This window comes from Helicoverpa armigera, chromosome 8, assembly GCF_030705265.1.
Source record: "Helicoverpa armigera isolate CAAS_96S chromosome 8, ASM3070526v1, whole genome shotgun sequence".
Lineage (NCBI taxonomy): Eukaryota > Metazoa > Arthropoda > Insecta > Lepidoptera > Noctuidae > Helicoverpa > Helicoverpa armigera.
The window spans coordinates 5461421-5481346 of NC_087127.1; positions in this window are offsets into that span (position 1 = coordinate 5461421).

A 19926-nucleotide genomic window follows, 5' to 3' on the forward strand; every position below is an offset into this window, starting at 1 on the left:
TAACTAACAGGTTTCAGACCGTCACAAAAAGTGGTCTTTACAAAAAAAAAAAGATTGAAGAAAAAAGTAATCCCATATAAAACGCCTTTAAACGTTTTCTAAAAAGTAATGATGTATAATTCCACGTAAAATAAAAATCTCTTTTTATAAAATTGAAAAACATAACAAACAAGTAAACGGCTAGGTAGGTATGTGAGTTAAAATACAAGTATAATTTATGACTCAGTAAAATCTTCATGCAAAGCTTTCATAGATTTTGCTTCAAGCACAGACGTTAAATAGAAAGTGTAAAACTATAATAAATCAACATTATATCAAAATCAGTAAAAACTAGTCGTAACTGAATAATTTTAAATACTTTCCGTGGCCATCAAGCATTACAATGCGTTTCAGCCGTTCTAAAACCTTTCTGTATAAAATATAAGAAAGTTTTAAAGTTTCCACGTGACGCGTCGAGGTGAGCGTGCATCGTCCATCGTCGACATAACTGAAACGCTAGCGGTACTCAATTTATTACACGTTTCATATCGCTAACAACGTTCTCTTGCTAACATCGGGAACAATCCGATACTTATCTCTTTAATAACGAGAGCGAATATACCGTGATTACAGCGATTCATTCGGAATTTTATATTGTAATTTAGGTACTAGGGTGCCTACATTTAGGCAGGTTGAATTTACTTTTAATAATAAAAGTTCATTTGCATTTTCATCTGAAAGCACAGCATGTGACTATGTTTTTTCAGGAAAAAAATATGCAAAATATATATTTTTGTTGTTCCAAATATACATTTACAATTTATAATGGACGTGGTTTCAAATCCTCAATTTTGGTTACTCAGTAGTTTTTTCCTGATAGGTATAATTTATTTGTCATGTAAGCTATCACCTAAGTTGGTGGTCTTCCTCATAGCTAAAAACGCAGGTATGACCTAATGGCATCGTCACCAATCGCTTAGTAATTTTGACGTCATGTAGGTATTGGTAAATGAATGATGGTCGATTGATTGAAATATGAAGAAGGTTTGGCTCCCAACATTATGTTCATATCTTCACAAAGTCATTAATGAAGAAGATCATTATTGTTTTCAACTGAATAGATATATGGATTGTTAGTGCAATATGTATTTTGATGCCAAATAGTGATGACTGATTTATATTCAAATGCATTGTCGAGATTTCCCGCGTTCTTTGAAAGTTGGGCAAAACTGGTACTAGGAAAAAAAAAAACAAACGGACGAAGTATGTGGCTACAAATTGATTGCCTGACATACAAAAAACCGTATACGTATTACTACATAGAAAGGTTTATATAGACTTACCTATTTATTATAATGGAAGCAGGTTTTGCCACGTGTTCCAAAAACCAGATATTATGACAGCAATTATTTGCTTTACAAATCCACTAAAGTGGCTTTATAGCCATGATAAGTGATCAGTGTTAGTCAAAGTAATAAAAAACTGACAACTGCTTACTTGAACGCTACAGCTCGTCGAAGCTTGCCCATCAGTGTTGCAGAGGGGGGAATGCACAGATCCAATACAGCCTGACTTCACAGTTCTCAGTAGAACACGCGTGAGCAGATAAGAAAAAATCTCCAGACAAATATAAGTATCACGACTCACGATATTATGATGAATGCCTGTTCGGTGGAGCAAGTCATTGACGTGACTACACCAGTGTTTGGCAACACATTAAGTATGACGCGGACATGCCCTGATTGAAAAAAAAGCGCGGTAAAATCATGGCTGGCTGGGCGGGGCGCGGGGCGGGACAGGGCGTAGCGCCCTTGGCACCGCCCCCTGAGTCACCGACGGCGTCGGGTGCGCCCGCGCAACAAACAAACGTTGCTCGCTACGAACAACATTATAGCTCAAGTGAAATAGATCAACACTTCTCTTCGCTTGTTTACTCGTTATCTTGAAACCTTTATCTGAGTATAAGGCGTCGGAGAACAAAATCAGTGCTCGAGCACTATGTTTGTAGGGCTAACAATGCACTATCAAATGATTGTGAAGAATTTAGAATATCTACGTCCTGAATAGATAGGACAACTAGTTTAATGTTATCCGTAAGAACATTGATAGCCTCAATCACTTAAAGCATGTCATTTCATTGTTATTATTCTTGTATGGATGACGATTAGGAACTATTTTTACAGAATCTACTACACCGTCAAAAGAATTTAGCTCAATGTTTCAAAACTATTCGACGTGGGTGCAGCTAGTGCTGGCTAAAATATACGACAAGTGGACAGACCCAAATAAAATAATCTTTTGGTGTACAATCAATATATCGGCGAGTGACTCACACCTGCCCACAAATCTGGTTTCACAGCATCCGTGTGTTGTTTTTTACATAACGACCGTGACATTATTTTTTTGATCGATATCCATTGGGTATTTTATATTGGCGTCTTTGGCCCAGGTAGTCGAAAAACAGCAATGTATTTGGGTAATTGCGTAAGTGTGAGTATTGAGTCTTGAATGATCATGTGGTTATGTGGTGTCACGCAAGAGCTAAGGAACTTTCGGAGGAGGATCTAATTTTGACAGTGCGACCTTGTTTCAAGGTAGATATGTTCGATGTCTTGTTCATAAGTTATGCAAGTATTTTCCTGAAAGGTGGCTGGTTATGGAGATTTGCAAGTCAGATGATATCGAAGTATTTGTGACGATTTAGACTTAAAATATTATTAAATGTTTGATGCAGGTATACTAACACAAAATTATCTTGTATTCGAAATTGATAAAAATAACCTATGTTTAGCAGTTGTGGCGTGCACGTTTAAATCTTTTATTGAGAACGTTGGGGGCTACGACACAACAGGTTCAATAAAGTAAAATTAACTTTAGTATGTAACTTATAAATTGGAGATAATTATTTTTAAGTATTGTGTACATTTATTTATTTTTATAAAATACCTGATCTATATTATTTCTGATGTATTTACACGTAATGTTGAAATTTAACACTCGGAATATTGTTAGTCAATAGTAGGTCATGGGTGCCTGAAGTGACTTTTAACACTAAATTAGTGTCACTAATATACGAATGCTGAATATAGTTCATTGAAGTAGCTAGTTCATTGAAGGTATTCTGCTAAAAAGTATAAAGTTTTATATTAACACTCACATACAAAGTCTTTATTGTGTGCCTATTTATTATATGAATTGAAATAAAGAAACATCACCACAATATTTCTACCTGCATTAGGTTCGACCTTCTTATCTTGGAACCTAATCTGAGTCCACAATAGTCTTCAACATGAATATTAAGTTTGTGGTTATAACATCATCATTAGGTACTTAATATTTGAGTTTTTATTATAGTCTTCCTCTCAAGCTACGCACACTGGTGCGCGGGCGCTTTCAAATCCTCCGATGATTCATGTTCGGGGAGGGCGTTGATGACGTCATCGGCCCTCGCATTGGCTCTAACTGTTGTTGAACACCCTGCCCCCACCACATTCTTTCCACGAAATCACAAGTTCTTTATTTGTTTTGTTTTGAAAGACCAGTCTGAGCTATTTGTCATCACTTGTTATTGTTATTTTGGTTATACCTAGCTTTGAAACCTCTTTACTTCTTTATTAATATTCTCAAATGCGATAGTGTGTTATGCTTGTAAAATACAATGCAAGTATAAAGTGTAGGTGCAATGTTATCCTAAATATTATTAGGAGCAGGTTAAACGAAGACGGAGACGGACTTAGACGCAGACTGATTTTGATAATGTTATAAAAAATGAATTAAGAAGATAGCCATCTAAAGCTTTATCCAATACCTACCTATCATAGTTGAGTGAGGTTTTCTTAGAAAATTGTTTTTCAAGACTGAGTTCGTAAATTAACTTTCAAACGGAGTAATTAATTAATCTCCCTTATTTAATAAACCTAAAATAATTTAAATGTTATCTGCAAGTTATCGAAATGTATCGTTGCGTGGTGAATTTAAAATTCGGCCGGGTGCGGGTGAATGACCGCCGAATCGCGCCAAACGGCCATATTGGATTCGTCACGGAGCGCGCGCATTATGTCTTGTGCGCAAAGTTGCCATCATTCACCGACTCACCGAGACACCGACCAGCATCTCATGTGCACTGCTTACGTCATGGTATTACCTTATTACACGTGCCAAATCTAGCATTATATTTAGAACTAACTATATTTAATTGTACACAGTAAATATAGCGAAGCTGACGAATTTGTTCGAAATAAACATAGTGAATATGCCTATTTTAAAATACCTGCCACACACAAAGATGTATGTTGCCACGCTGATACAAGTTCGTGTAATTTTATAGCAAATTCAAAGAATAAAGACGCAACAATGAACAAGATTTGTAAACCTACGTTTATTCAAACATAGGAATCTATCGTGACGTGGTAGATTACATAAAATAAACCATTCATTAAAATTGATCTTGATCTTCAAAAGACCATTCAAAGTAGAAAATAAAAAGTTTCACTTGTTTCGCAATTTATTTTTTAGGCTTTTTAGTTTAAATTAAAAAGGTCTATTATGTATTGGCCTAAAATTGTATCGAAGGTAAAGCCACTTAGCAACAGTCTGGAGATTTCTCTCGTGGCGCGTGCACCGAGCCTCGAAGCCATTACAGAAACCAGATTTGTTTTGTCACTAAATATTCCATTCTTATCACTTGTTAAAATAAAGCTAAATTAAAATGCCAACGTTCACGGAAGGTATTAAGTTTCTCTATGACCCTGTAAGTGTTTTATGGTAAATAGGTACCTTTACGCAATGCTTCTAAATTATCTATGCATATAATCTTATGTGTCTATAGAGGCACTGTAAAAGTATAAAGCAGAATTATTAAATTTATTTTCCCTGTTAAACTCGCCGAAAAACCAAAAACATTTGAATAAAACTACGTTTTAAATACAAATATAACACTGACTTAATATGTGCAGCCTATCAACTGACCTTTGCCAATAAAAAGATTATAAGCATAATTGTTGGTAGGTACATTCAATCGTTGGTCGAATCGTGATGACTTAAGTATGAATTGGTAAAAAATGTACGATTCTTTAACAAAATAGTTTGGTGCTCATACTGTACTGGCTTAGAGGAATTGAATCAGCCCCAGGGCAAAACTTAACAAATGAAATCCCGTAAGATGTATAGCATGTAGGTGACATTCCTCGCGCAAAGGAGAAACTAGTCGGACGGCATTCAGGGCTCGCCCTTAACCGCCGCGGAGGCCGGGTACCGTTGCTGCCATTGCTCTAGCAAATACCCGTAGGGTTGCTTGACATTGCCCAACTGATTAATGAGATTACAGGAGCTCAACAGTGTATGACGCTTCAGAGAGGCTGTCAATTACCTAAGTCCAGGGACAGCCAGGCCCTTTGGAAATCGATGGGGCAAGCTAAGGTACAATAGTGGCAGAGTTGATGTTGAGGGAACACAGTGTTGACGATTGTTTTGAAAACTGCTTATCCGTTAAAACTCCTACATTCCGGTTAAACTCAGGCCGTCTTACCACAAAAACTTTTAAACGTCAGTTTAAGACTTGTCTAAAAAAATTACAAATTATGACGTTGAAATAAGGTCCATTTTGGAACCTCATTTTTTTAGACAAGTGTTTGACAAATGGTTAAGTTTTTGTAGTAAGACCAAGGGTGTCTAAGCATGTTTTTTATGCCTTTGGAAGAAAATTGCTGGCTTAGTAATGTTCTTCTTCAGGCTGGAGCTCCAAGAAGCAGGGCATATAAATTAGAGGATCGGTAAACGAGGTTGAAGGTTATTCGAGCACATATTGTGTTGATGTAAGTATTAAGAATACATACTGGTGAGAATACGTACAGTAGGTAGAATACATAATGGTCAGATTTTTCGATAGTTGCAGGTTAAAGGAGTCCGATTCTAGAAGTCGTAGCAAGGCTATGAAATTGGTTAAAAACTTATTTGAACGAAACATCCAACTGTGTTTAAAATACTTAATACTACGATAAGTATGTATTACGGTTTTTTGCTTCAAAGTGTCCTAACGCATGCGCAATTATATTATCGTTAATTCACACTACACTATTAACATTCTTGTTAGTACTAAGGTCACCGCGATAAATTTTATCTTCAAACAAAGAATTCAAAACCTAGTGTTTTTTAAATATGTAGATATCTAAGCAAAGATAAATGAAATAGAGCAAATAAATAATTAAGATTAAATAAACAAAGAATTCATGTTAGCAAAAATAGTATTTAATTGTATGATGCAATGTTGGATGCCTTGGTTAATATTGTAATAACTGACAAACCTGTAATGACCACTTGGGGTCATAAGCTCTGACGAAAATGGCAGAAGAATCCAAAAATTTGATTAGTATCAATTTTTGTTGCTTTAAATGAGACATGGTTGGTTAACGACTACAGATTGGGTTGTTTGCAAGTGGCTCGGCCATGATCGGGAAAACTGAATGGAAAACATGGAAAAATCTAACTCTATATACAAAGCAAATGATGTACGAAATAAATGAGATAAGTATAGGCAACCCTGTATGGCACGATTCACACAATAGCAAAGCATTGCATTCGTAGAGGCTGTTCACGATCTGTCCCATTGGACCGGCTGCAGACATTGGCATGCAGACTGGCTGAGATATTAGATTTACGTCTGAGCACATTGTCGAACCCTGTAATGTATTGATTTACTGATATGCAACGGCACGCAGTATTTATAATGACGACGCTTGAACTCCAGGGAATGCATTTCGTAGTAACTAATGCTGTAGTTTGGGTTAATTGCAAAAACAACTTTTACTCATATTATGCATTATCAAGTGTGACTACATAGTTTTGTTTTCATTTGTTTTAAATCCCTCGGAGTCATTGTGACTTGTCAAAAACTATGACTTATTACAGCCTAAAACTAGATTACAATTTGGTATTCGATAACAAAATTCGAAAAACTTTCTGATGCCATAAAATTAGACATCCATCGCACGATAGAACGCTTCCAAAGTGTTTTAAATTCAATAAGTGTTCGACATAACAACTACGTGATATCAACGAGGAAGGAACGACCGGCCTTGAGGAATGCCGCCGCTTTACAATGTAAGCAGGGGATCTACTGCGACCGTGCGAAAACTTATCATACCATATCCATTGAACTCACCTACACATATTCCATAGACCGTTTTCTTCGTATAGCCTGAAACAAATGTAAAGAAATGTATCAATGTATCTCAAATGGAAATGCGAACCGGTACAGTCGCAGCTTTCATAATACATAGTTAGCTATATTCGCGGCTAAGCCACGGTCTCACAGCGCGATTCGATCGTATCAGGAGTTTCATCTCGACCGACGCTATGCTCCAAGTCTATATTAATTGGCTATTATAAAACGAACTTTGTTGTTTTTTGTACACGCTAGTACTCAATTTGGTTTTAATTAGAATGTAATTAAACGCGGCGTACAAACTGTTCAATAAGCAGGAATCGCAAAACAGATAAAAAGGCAGTTTTTGTTATAAAATGAGTGCTTCGATGATGTAAAATTGTTTGCGAACTTAAGTTCCCAGTAAGGAGGAAGTTGATTAACTTGCTGTTTGATTCATCGCTTGCGTGATGTTGTCACTTCAGGGAGACCACAGCCACAGCAGATAATAATACAATTCACAAAGCTCCACTAGAGGATCCAATAAAACTATTTTATCGGGACAAATTACCTGCCATTTTGTGAAACGCTAAGAGGAAATAGTCGGATAATATTGTCTATATGTTACAACAGGTTTAAGAAGTTCCTAAACCTGTTGCCAAAGAAACTTGTTTAAAAAAAATAATCAAACTCAAACTCAAACTCAAAATCGTTTATTCAAATTAGGCTGATATATCAGCACTTTTCGAACGTCAAAAACAAAAGACAGCCCCCAAAACGCCCGCCCTTCACCACTTCCTATGTGTTTTTGCTGGGAAGAAGAAGTGGCGCAACAAACTCCCCAGCAACACATGTCTGTCTGCAAGGTTTGAAGAACCAGAATGTATACAAGTCAAATAAAAATATCATTATCACATGATAACCATTATATAAAATTAAGAAAGGAAAAAAACAATACAAACTTAACATAAGTTTAACACAAGTAGGCTAGCACACAGATTTACACCTATAAAGACTAAGTACTCAAGCATTACTTACAGTCTATTAAGTGTATCTAGAGCCTCCTGTTAATAAAATAAGAATGTATTTTTAATATAAGCATATACAAAACAAAATGTCTAAATCTGCCGCACACTCATTTTCTTTTGTATCATTAGAATCACGTTTAGTATCGACACCCGACATCCTTGAGGCTGTACAAAAGAAAAACTTCAACGCCTCAATATAATAAATCCGGTTTTATCCAGAATGATAGTAACCCTAGGTTTGACTCACCTCTCCGGTCTTTGTGTGTGTTGTCGGCAGCGCGCAGGCTATGATTCACTGGTTGCGTGATGTTCCCATTTCACTGTGATCACACACAAGGTTGTTTTTATTTCGGTATAATGCTCATTATGTAGTCACAGCACGCTGTTGTCCTACTGTCACATGTGGCGTCTTTGTTTTCTAGAAATATTGCTTTGGAACCACTCTAGCTAGGGTTTATAAGATCAAGGAATAAAGTCTACATTGCTCAACCCCGTCATAGCGTTTTGAATGTTTGTAATATTGCTATAAAAACAAGGATAGAAAACTTATCGGTCAGGATGTGGTATGTCTACGTCCCACCGCAATTATTTGTTTGACTCATTGTCATCATTAGTGAAAAACTGATAAAATGTGTCTATATTATTAAGTAGTATGTATGTGTTAGACTCATCACTGAACCACATCCGTTGATTGTTAAATCAAATCATAGAAAAGAATGAACACAACATTTCAATTTACTTTTTAGCGCCACACTACTCAGTGATAATATTGTCTAAAACACACAGAGTTTTAAAGCTTAATGTTCAAATAAAGACGGGTCATAAAATGAAATGAAAACTAAAAAAATAATTAAAAGCATAGTGTAGGACGTCGACGTCCCGGCCACAGACCGTGACGGTAGCCGACGTTACTTTATAATTTCAAATAATAATTATATTTTGAGGCATGTTCGCTAATTAGACTCAGAATAATTTTCTGGCAGACTATCGCTTGCCGCTGTTACCGCCACGTAAAATATTGAGCTACTTATTAAATCTTTGTAATGGGCAAGCCATGAAGTTTGTAAAGCAGAACTAGAAAAATATAGTTTTAAATCTTCCCTTTTGTAATGTTTAGTTGTTGACTGAATGTTGTATTTTAAACGTTCGGTTAAGACTTCAGGCCTTGTTTCTGAAAAATACCAAATTCAAATACAGAGTCTGCCTTTTCCCAAATATTCTGGGCTTCCAGTCTAACTGAATGCATTAACACGTATTACGCCCTAATTCATATAATAAAGATGACTGTTACTTGTATTGCATTTCGTAGTACCTAATACACATTTCAGGATTTACTTTGTATGAGCGCACGCATCTTTCAATAGCCCAACATTATTAATGTTCACCCCTTCTGTTTGTAGCAGATAGCAATCTATCTCACCACAATCGGGAGAAACGTAACTGTATGTTGTGTCTGTTCTCAAATAGTTACACCCAGGAACCGTCTATCGGTCCTCTAAGTCCGTATAAGGGATTAATTAAATAAGTAGAGCATTGACAAGACAGGCTAACATGAGATCAAAGCGCGGCAATGTCGGCTCAGACGGTCGACCAGACACGAAGAGGTGGGTGCAGCAAGGGGGGCGAGGTTGTCGCGGAGCGTGCGGGCCTCGGCGGGGGAGGGGGAGTGAAGGCTGCGTTACGTCATCTGGCCGCATCCGGGTTCGCGGCCGCCGCACGCGCCGCCGACCGCTCCGTACTGTTCCAAGCCTGCGCCGGACCAGGTGAACTGCACTGCTGATCAAACTTTAACAATCCTCTATATTCTACATCTTCTTTTGCCACAGATGATGTTTATAGCCCACATGTTTAACGCATCCGTTGTAACTTAACCAAAAAAATGATTAAAATAATGCTTTGCCATGTGCAAAGTTTCACAGTTCATGTGGTGTTGTCGTGGCAATTTATGCTTGAATACAGAATAATTCAACGACTATCCTGTAGTTACCTACATGAGAATAATCTAGATCCAGCCAGTTTTGTAGAGTTTGTTAAAAAGTAGAAATTTGGTAGCACCTGAAGCACCCTCGTTCTTACGATTAAGCAATCTCCATTGTCTACCCTGATTAGATATCATATCACAAACTGTATCGTACTAATAAATTGTCCTAGATCTTGACTGAAATCCACATTGCGTTGGTATAACGCGATTTAAATAATTTATTTCTTCATTTTAATTGACCTTGTACTTGCGCGCTGTAAAGTTTCAAGCTGTAAATTGTCTTCACCGTTACCTCGGCTGTTGGTTGGAGAAGCCAAAGCTGCTGTTACTACACGCCGTAGTTGGACGTTCGACTATGCCTCGAAAAGTTTATGCCTTCATAATTATTGCCCACTATTTAATTTCTAATTGTATTCTTTACTGTAAAAACTGTTTGTATGCACAGCGTCGGACTGGCCATACAGTCGAGGTGGCATTTGCCAGCCGGGCCCCAGCCTGCACGGGCCCCCCCACAGGCCTGGGTTGAGAGGCATGCGGCAACCTCAGCACAGGGGAGGGGGGGGGCGCAGCGTGCCCCCTGTCCTACGGTTGCCCGCGTGCATGTCTCGTAAACTATGCGTCTTACAAAAAATTTGAAAGACAAAACAATTTGCTACAAATTATGACTTGACGAATTTTTTGTAAGATGCATAGTTTACGAGATATCGCGAAAAAAGAGTTTTCACCCCTTTTTTCAAGATGGCGGCCGGGGGACCTGGGTGGCGACCCCACAAACTTGAGATTAAGCTTCTATTGACCCCCCACACATGTCCCAACAATAAAATTGCATCCTGTAATAAATGCAATACTCTGTCCTTAAATTGTAGCTAACATTTCAATGGGCTAAAATTGCCGGAAAATTATGGGTTTATTATGGTTTTATTTCGCTTTCTTTTATGTAAGTATTATACCTCTAGTGGTTATTATTATTATCAATAATAATAGTGTTTATTTACGAAGACATTTAGATACTTTTGATGATGTTTTCAAAGCTGCAAGTTTATTTGCATCCGATGTTCAAGGCTTGATGCACGCTGAAAACATTGATCCCGACGTACAAGCCACGTTACCGTTACGACGAATTTCTAAAAAACCGAAGAAACATGAGCAGTTATGTGAAGATGAAGTAGCATTATTGGCTACAGACCCAAAGAGATTTTATTCTATTTCTGTCTACAAAGTCATTATTAATACAGCTTTAGTTAAAATAAACGAAAAATTTATGTGCAACGAAGATTTAATGAAAGATGCCGCTTGTTTGGACCCGAAAAACTTCAATAAAATCAAAGAAAATTGAATTCCTAATGACGCGCTAAAGTCTATCGCATCAATTGCAAATGTCGATCGAGAGTTGCTGTCAAAAGAACTGGAATCTTTTGCAAATAAGTTTAGTGAACTGTCTAAAACTCTTTGGGATGAGCACGTTTCTCCTAGGCAGCATAAAAATGTATATTTGGCCCCATTCATGAAAATGTATATTTGGGCGACATTTTACGTAGTTTTTGGGTTTTGAGTCTTAAAAAATAATTAAAATTTCGCGCTCGCTTCGCTCGCGTATTCAGAAGCTATATTGTGTTAGTATTTGTCAAGAAACAAAAAGTTAAGTACGTTTGGGCTAAATTTTACGTAATATTTGGTTTAAGTCCGAGAAAAATTTCACGCCTGCTTCGCTCGCGTATTCAGAAACTATATGCCCTTATTTTTGCATTTGTCAACAAACAAAAAGTTAGGATCGTTTGGGCTAAATTTTACGTAATATTTGGTTTAAGTCCGATAAAAATTTCGCGCTCGCTTCGCTCGCGTATTCAGAAACTATATGCCCTTATTTTTGCATTTGTCAACAAACAAAAACTTAAGTACGTTTGGGCTAAATACGTTATATTTGCTTTCAGTCCGATACAAATTTCGCGCTCGCTTCGCTCGCGTATTCAGAAACTATGTGCACTTACTTTTGACTTTTGTCCTCTATGTGATTGTTTATTTTCTGTACCTGAAAATATAAACCTCTCAAATTAATAGATTAACAAGTTTGAGATCAACGGCTCAAGATACAAAAAATCCTAGGTATAGATAGGTTGGCTGCTGCCCCACCCTGAGCCCAAAGCTGGCTACGCCCATGCTAGCTTTATATAATTTGTTCTAAGTAAATACCTACTTACTATTGTATTGTATTTCAGTATAGTAATAAATTTTTTATAGTTTGTTTATCTCAATTTGTGTATCTCAGTATTTTTCGATAGTATCCCATCACCATGGTCTAGTCTCGGGCCCCGGGATTGTGATCAGCCACCCGGGCCCTTCCGGCCCAGTCCGACCCTGTGTATGCACATACAGTTTCACTCGCTACCTAATGAGACTCGAAGTTTTTATAATTCCTACATAGTTTCACTTAGTAATATTTGCGAAATAAACAAGCTGCGGGGTCAATATAAAGTCAATTTTCCTTACTTGTAAGCGTGTGCGCCGATCGCGTCTATCTGTTGCTAGGCGATGCCGCCTCCCCGCCCGGTCCGACCGTGGCAATCGGAAATTGTCTGAATTCTAGGCCAACACGACTATGAACATCGCTATACTCCGTCTCTCTTGCACCGTTTCAAGCCTCCTCGCTTGAAACACACGAATACAGCCTTCCTTTTGATCAAAACGTTAATTAACACAAATTGCAAAAATGCATTTTGCGGACTGCGTCTCATCTTCGTCATCATTCATGTTACTCACAGCATGAAGTTGCTTATTGCTGAATACAATAATCAGAGGTTCATTTGTTATCTACTTAGAAATCCGTGATCCGTCTTCCAACATCATATTGAATTTTAACTGAAAAACAAGAATTTCTCCAATGACTTGACAATTGCGACCGAGGCTGAAATAACTTTACAGAAATAGCCTTTATTATCAGTCGTAGTTAACTATCGGTTTCTAAACGTACATGTATCTTATTGTCTGGTAAAGTCTACCAGGAAAACGTGCCTAACAATCGTGAACACTGACGTGTTTTTGCTGAATACCCAAGTGATTGTAAATTAGGCACATAATGTAGCTTTATTTTAAATGGACGATAAAAATTAACTATTAACTCATTCAACTCTACTTTAAAATAGGTCTAGATAATATTACGTAATTTGCATGCCAGTGGAAACTTTTTGGATGTTTTAATGGGTTTTTTGTTATGCTTCAATATTCTAGTTCAGTGCGAATAGTGTGATACCTATCGCTTTCAAATATTAACTGTTGATTTCCTCAAGAGGATTAATTCTAGGTGTGTTATTCCTTAGAGTTATGGCTTTTTGCTCCGTTATCTTAGGTATACCTCTACGGTTAAAATAGTAGCTCTGGGCTGCTGTTGAAAAATCCTTATCATACACTATGAATATGATATTGTGGGCAACCTAAATAAACGCTCTTAGTTCCAACACTCAGAAAGCGGTACACAGTGATCTCTGGACATGGCTCCCATAAAAAAAAATTGAAGGAATATGTACCTTGCAGCCGTGGGACGCCGGCTTAGAATTGCGCTCCCCCCAAATCATCCCGTGGGTGTCGTAAGAGGCGACTAAGGGACAAACCGGAGGTCGGGCAGCAGCGTCCTCCGCGTACTGCATACCCTCACTGCGATCGCCAACCCGCCTGCCAAGCGTGGCGATTAAAGGCAATTACCCCCCAATGAGAAGCACAGAAACCAGGCCCCCAGTCCCCGGCAGCTCCGCTATCCCTGGCGCGGGTAGCGGTCAAGGTAACGGCGGAGCAGGGGGTGCTAAGAATCTCCGGAAGAGATCCGGCTACCCACCCCCACGACGACTGGCCCTGGTAACACACAACATACGCACATTGAGGACTGACGAAAAGATCTGCGAGCTGGAAGAGGAGTTGAGCAAGTTACATTGGGACATTATAGGGTTATGCGAAGTCCGTAGAGAGGAGAGGACACCGTAACCCTGAAGTCTGGTAACTTGCTCTACTACCGGGAGGGCGACCAAAAGTCCCAAGGTGGTGTCGGGTTTCTCGTTCACAAGTCCCTCGTAAACAACATAACAACCATCGACAGTGTGTCGAACAGGGTGATATACCTAATACTCAGAATATCCGAAAGTTATTCGCTGAAGGTCATTCAGGTATACGCACCGACCTCGTCACACTCCGATGATGAGGTGGAGACTATGTATGAGGACGTAAGTAGGGCCATACATAGTTCCAAAACCCACTTCACTGTTGTTATGGGGGATTTTAACGCTAGGTTGGGCAAGAAAAGCGGTGATGAGTTGAGAGTGGGGCAATTTGGATATGGGCAACGGAACCCTAGGGGACAGAGGCTGGCTGACTTTCTGGAGAAAGAGGAACTCTTCATGATGAACTCTTTCTTCCAGAAGCCGCCTCACAGGAAATGGACCTGGTTGAGTCCCGATGGTTTCACGAGAAACGAGATAGACTTCTTCATGACCGACAAGAGACGGATATTCAGTGATGTCTCTGTGATCAACAGGGTAAAAACCGGAAGCGATCACCGAATCGTAAGAGCCTCACTGAATATCAATGTTAAACTTGAAAGGTCCAGTCTGATGAAGTCTACGCTCCGACCTACTCGGTCCCATATTCAAAACCCGGAAAGCTTTCAACTCGAGCTCTCTAATCGCTTTGCTTGCCTCGAGAACTTAGTGTCAGTGGACGAGATCAACGACGGGCTAGTGGAAACTGTCCGCACGGTAGGGGCTAAGTTTTTTAGACCTTGCCGTAAAGATAGGCCTCATAAACTGACCGACCAAACCTTAAACCTCATGGCTGAACGACGCTTGCTACAGTTGCAGTCTTCCCACGACGCGAAGTCATATAGGCAGCTCAATAGACGAATATCCAAGTCCTTGCGACACGATCTGCGTCTCTTTAATACGAATCGTGTTAAAGAGACCATACAGCGAAACCAAGGCTCCAAAGTGTTCGCAAAGGACAAGTCTATTGGGCAAAGCCAGATGACTAAGCTGAAACGGGAGGATGGCAGCATAGCGTCGACCAAGGCAGAGGTTTTAGGCGAGATGAGAGGTTCTATGGACAGTTATACACTTCGGTCGCAAAGCCCGTCAACAGCTTGGCAGGAGATCCAAGAGCCAAGCTGTCCCGACATTATACCGAAGATATCCCGGACATCAGTCTGTACGAGATTAGGATGGCCCTGAAGCAGCTTAAGAACAACAAGGCGCCGGGTGAGGACGGAATCACTTCAGAGCTTCTGAGAGCGGGTGGAACACCGGTACTTAAAGTCCTCCAGAAGCTCTTTAACTCCGTCCTGTCCGAGGGCAAAACGCCTGAAGCATGGAGCAGGGGTGGGGTGGTGTTGTTCTTCAAAAAAGGTGACAACTGCCTGTTGAAGAACTACAGACCCATCACACTTCTAAGCCATGTTTATAAGCTGTTTTCAAGGGTTATCACGAACCGTCTCGAACACAGGCTTGATGACTTCCAGCCTCCCGAACAAGCCGGTTTCCGAAGAGGCTTTAGTACCATAGACCACATCCATACGCTGCGGCAAGTTATACAGAAGACCGAGGAGTATAACTTGCCATTATGCTAGCGTTTGTGGACTATGAGAAAGCCTTCGATTCGGTGGAAACATGGGCGGTACTTGAGTCACTCCAGCGATGCCATATTGACTATCGGTACATCGAGGTGTTGAAGTGTTTGTATAATAACGCCACCATGTCGGTCCGAGTACAGGAGCATAGCACGAAGCCGATTCCATTGAGAAGAGGCGTAAGACAGAGGACGTTATCTCCCCGAAACTGTTTACCGCCGCAATGGAAGACGCCTTCAAGCTCCTGGAATGGCAAGGACTTGGCATCAACATCAACGGCGAATACATCACTCACCTTCGGTTTGCCGACGACATCGTAGTCATGGCAAAGTCGATGGAGGAACTCAGTATGATGCTCGAGGGCCTCGACCGAGTTTCACAACGGGTGGGCCTGAAAATGAACATGGACAAGACGAAAATTATGTCAAATGTCCATGTTCAGCCCACCAGTCTCTGTTGGAAGCTCGGTACTCGAAGTTGTTGACTCATATATCTACCTAGGACAAGTAGTCCAATTAGGTAGGTCCAACTTCGAGAAAGAGGTCAACCGCCGAATCCAACTCGGCTGGGCAGCGTTCGGGAAACTACGCAATGTCTTTTCGTCCGACATACCTCAGTGCCTCAAGACGAAAGTCTTCAACCAATGTGTGTTACCAGTGATGACTTACGGCACCGAAACGTGGTCTCTCACTATCGGCCTCATCTCAAAGCTCAAAGTCGCTCAACGAGCTATGGAGAGGGCTATGCTCGGTGTTTCTCTACGTGATCGAATCCGAAACGAGGAGATCCGTAGACGAACCAAAGTGACCGATATAGCCCACCGGATTAGCAAGTTGAAGTGGCAATGGGCAGGCCATATTGCTCGCAGAGCAGATGGCAGATGGGGTCGAAAAGTGCTGGAGTGGAGACCACGGACTAGCAAGCGCAGCGTAGGACGTCCACCAACGAGGTGGACAGACGACCTTATAAAGGTCGCCGGAAGACGCTGGATGCAGGTCGCTTCCAACAGGTATCTGTGGAGATCAAAGGGGGAGGCCTATGTTCAGCAGTGGACGTCCTATGGCTGAGATGATGATGATGATGTACCTTGCAAAAAACGTGGCTCTGACTAGGCTGAGAACATAGACAGTTTTCCAAAGCAAGTATTATGGATGGATGATTTAACACATGACGTGTCTATGCACACTCATGGTAAATACAGTGCTAACATAAACAATATAATTTAACTGTTACCGAGCTAACCAGTACTTGTCAGCATGCATTTCATTGATCATTTCGCAAGAACCCAAGGTCGTTGCAGATTTCTCTCATTGACTTAAAATCCGTGAAGGTCTGCTAAATCTGAACCAATGATATAAATGGGAAAGTTGTTGTGTCTGCCTGTCTGGAACTTTGTGACGATTAAAATGCTGGGTCAGTTTTGATAAAGCTGCTTCATAGGAAAAATGCGCTTTGCATCCAAGGGGATTCTGAAAATGCAGACACAAACTATCCAAGTATGTATCAATAGAACATCAGAAAGCTTAGGTGTATATCAGATGTATGTTCTGGATGGGCTGTTGGCAAAAATGCAGCTTGCACCCAGTTGGTGCAGTCTATGACTGACATGACCTCCTGCTAGTCGCACTCTTGAACAATTGATTAGTTTATTCATGTCGTGTTCGTGTATGGTACATATTGCAAAAAGCTTTTCTACGTATATTGCAGGTAATAAATGAGTCAGAAGTGTGAAATGATAACTACACATGGCGGAAAATAAACTGTTCAGGTATAATTGAAAAAGAAACAATACTGCAATTAATATTTTTTCTTCGTCGTGCCAATTTTCTAAGAGAAAAGACATTTGAAATTTATTTGTGCCCCCACAAGCTTTCAGGTAGATAACGACACGGATCATTTGCAACATTCTGTGTTTTATGTCCACCGCTCTGAATTCACTAAACTGGCACCGGTCCAAGCGTGCCTAGTGCATTTTTTTCGCTAACATCAAACCGGTTACCGAAAGTTGCGCGAGCGCATAACGGCATGGCGGGCGAGAGGCGCGGGATCGGTCCGTGGGAAGAGCGAGTTCCGGCTGTGCCACTTGCGCCACGCCTTTCACCGAGCAAGGTCGCCGCGCGGCCGCGCCACTTTCTTTTATATAACCGCATGCGCCTGCCAACGGAATGTGACACCCGAATTTATAGCGATGACGTCACCAACCGAGGTGAATCACCGCAGTGCTCACCATAGGAACGCCTAAACACCTCTTACTCTAATTGCGGATTAACATATTTGTGCATATTTGTTGTTGGTGAGCTTATATAGCCGGGCCATAAAAATGTTTGCCATGAAGATAGACTCAACCAATCAAACCTGTAGCTATAGTTAGTGTAGCTGTAGAGGTACCTACTCAGTTCATCTCTTAGTTTGTCTACGTTAGTATACTGAGTAAGTAGGTCCTCAATAAGAGGTAACACTGGCATGTCTCGAGAAACCGGGAAAATCATTAATAACTTTAACGGTAGCTTATAATTACTCGCATAGCTACCCCACCTTGTTATAAAACTTCTGTGCAATAAACTTTCTACCAGAGCGTAACTAAAGAAATAAAGGAAACTACTTAAGTACGTACTTATGAATCGGTTTAAAAAACACTTATCTTTTACCACTTCTAAGAAATTCATTTTTCAATTTACACCACAAAGACAGAATCGTGTCAATTTTGGACTTATTCAGAGTCGATGGTCGCTGTTGTGTTTCATCGGTGACTGAAACCGACTTCATAATCAAATTGGACTTAATATGGCATGAAGCTTTCTGATCAATGCGGTATGTATCAGTATAGCCTATGTGACATGTTTTTCTTTCCAAAGAGGGTTATTGGCCCTACATTAAAAGATATACCTATTACGTGGGTACGCTGACGCCTAAAACGCTAATGCCCATTGACAGCCTAGTGAGGTAAAATTGCCAAAACAACGTTGCAGAGTTAGAAAGTGACAGGTACATCCGGCATGATCCGGAACTGCGGCGCGTTTTGCGCGACGGAATGTGAGCGGTTACATCATCGGCGGTCACCGCCACAATTGTCGTCACATAATCTTTAATGCTGACGCACTATTCTAGCTGTTTACCAATATGCATGATGGGAAAGACCGTCTATTTCCTCGACGTAGGCAGTATTCTTGAAGGGCATCTCTCAAAGTTGGTAACTGACGTTAGAGAAGGTCAGATGAGTTCTATGCGAAGACAAGTGAGATAACCCTTCGGTAGATATTGCAATAAGATGATTAAAGTTACACCAAAAATATACTTTATGGGTGTAAACTGAATGTTGTAAAAATCTGTTAAGAAATAGATTGTTGAAACTTGCACAAAAATAAAACAAATGACAAAATAAACTTTTCTTTATGTCATCATCCTCCGAGCCTTTTCCCAACTATGTTGGGGTCGGCTTCCAGTCTAACCGGATTCAGCTGAGTACCAGTGCTTTACAAGAAGCGACTGCCTATCTGACCTCCTCAACCCAGTTACCCGGGCAACCCAATACCCCTTGGTTAGACTGGTGTCAGACTTACTTGGTTTCTGACTACCCGTAACGACTGTCAAGGATGTTCAATGACGGCCGGGACCTACAGTTTAGCGTGCCATCCGAAACACAGTCATTGGTGTCTAAGATATACTTAGAAAGTACATACAAACTTAGAAAAGTTGCATTGGTATTTGCCTGACCTGGAATCGAACCCGCGCCCTCATGCTCGAGAGGTTGGTTCTTTGCCCACTAGGCCACCACGACGACCTTTCGACGAAACTTTTCTTTATGTCCAATGATCAAAAGATGTTTTATATTTTTAGTAAAACTAAGAGCCAGCTTATTTGCCATCATCTAGCTAACACGTAACATATCACAGCTACTCTCAATCAGTATAGCCTTAGATTAAGTGTGCTTAGGTATGGTTAATATCCGTTACATTCGTTAAGTAAAACTTTCATAGTTGATAGATATGAAAACTTTAAAACATTGTCATCATCTATCCTTGCAGTAAGGTACCGTGATCAGCGCCATCTAGCCAACAGCTAGGAAAAGAATTAAAAAAAAGAACCCTTATAACTAAGGCTCGCTAGCGGACGATGATCGCACCCGGCAATGCCCTAACCACAGTGGACAGAACATTCCAACCCTGCAATTTTCGATAGGGCAAATCAAAAAGAC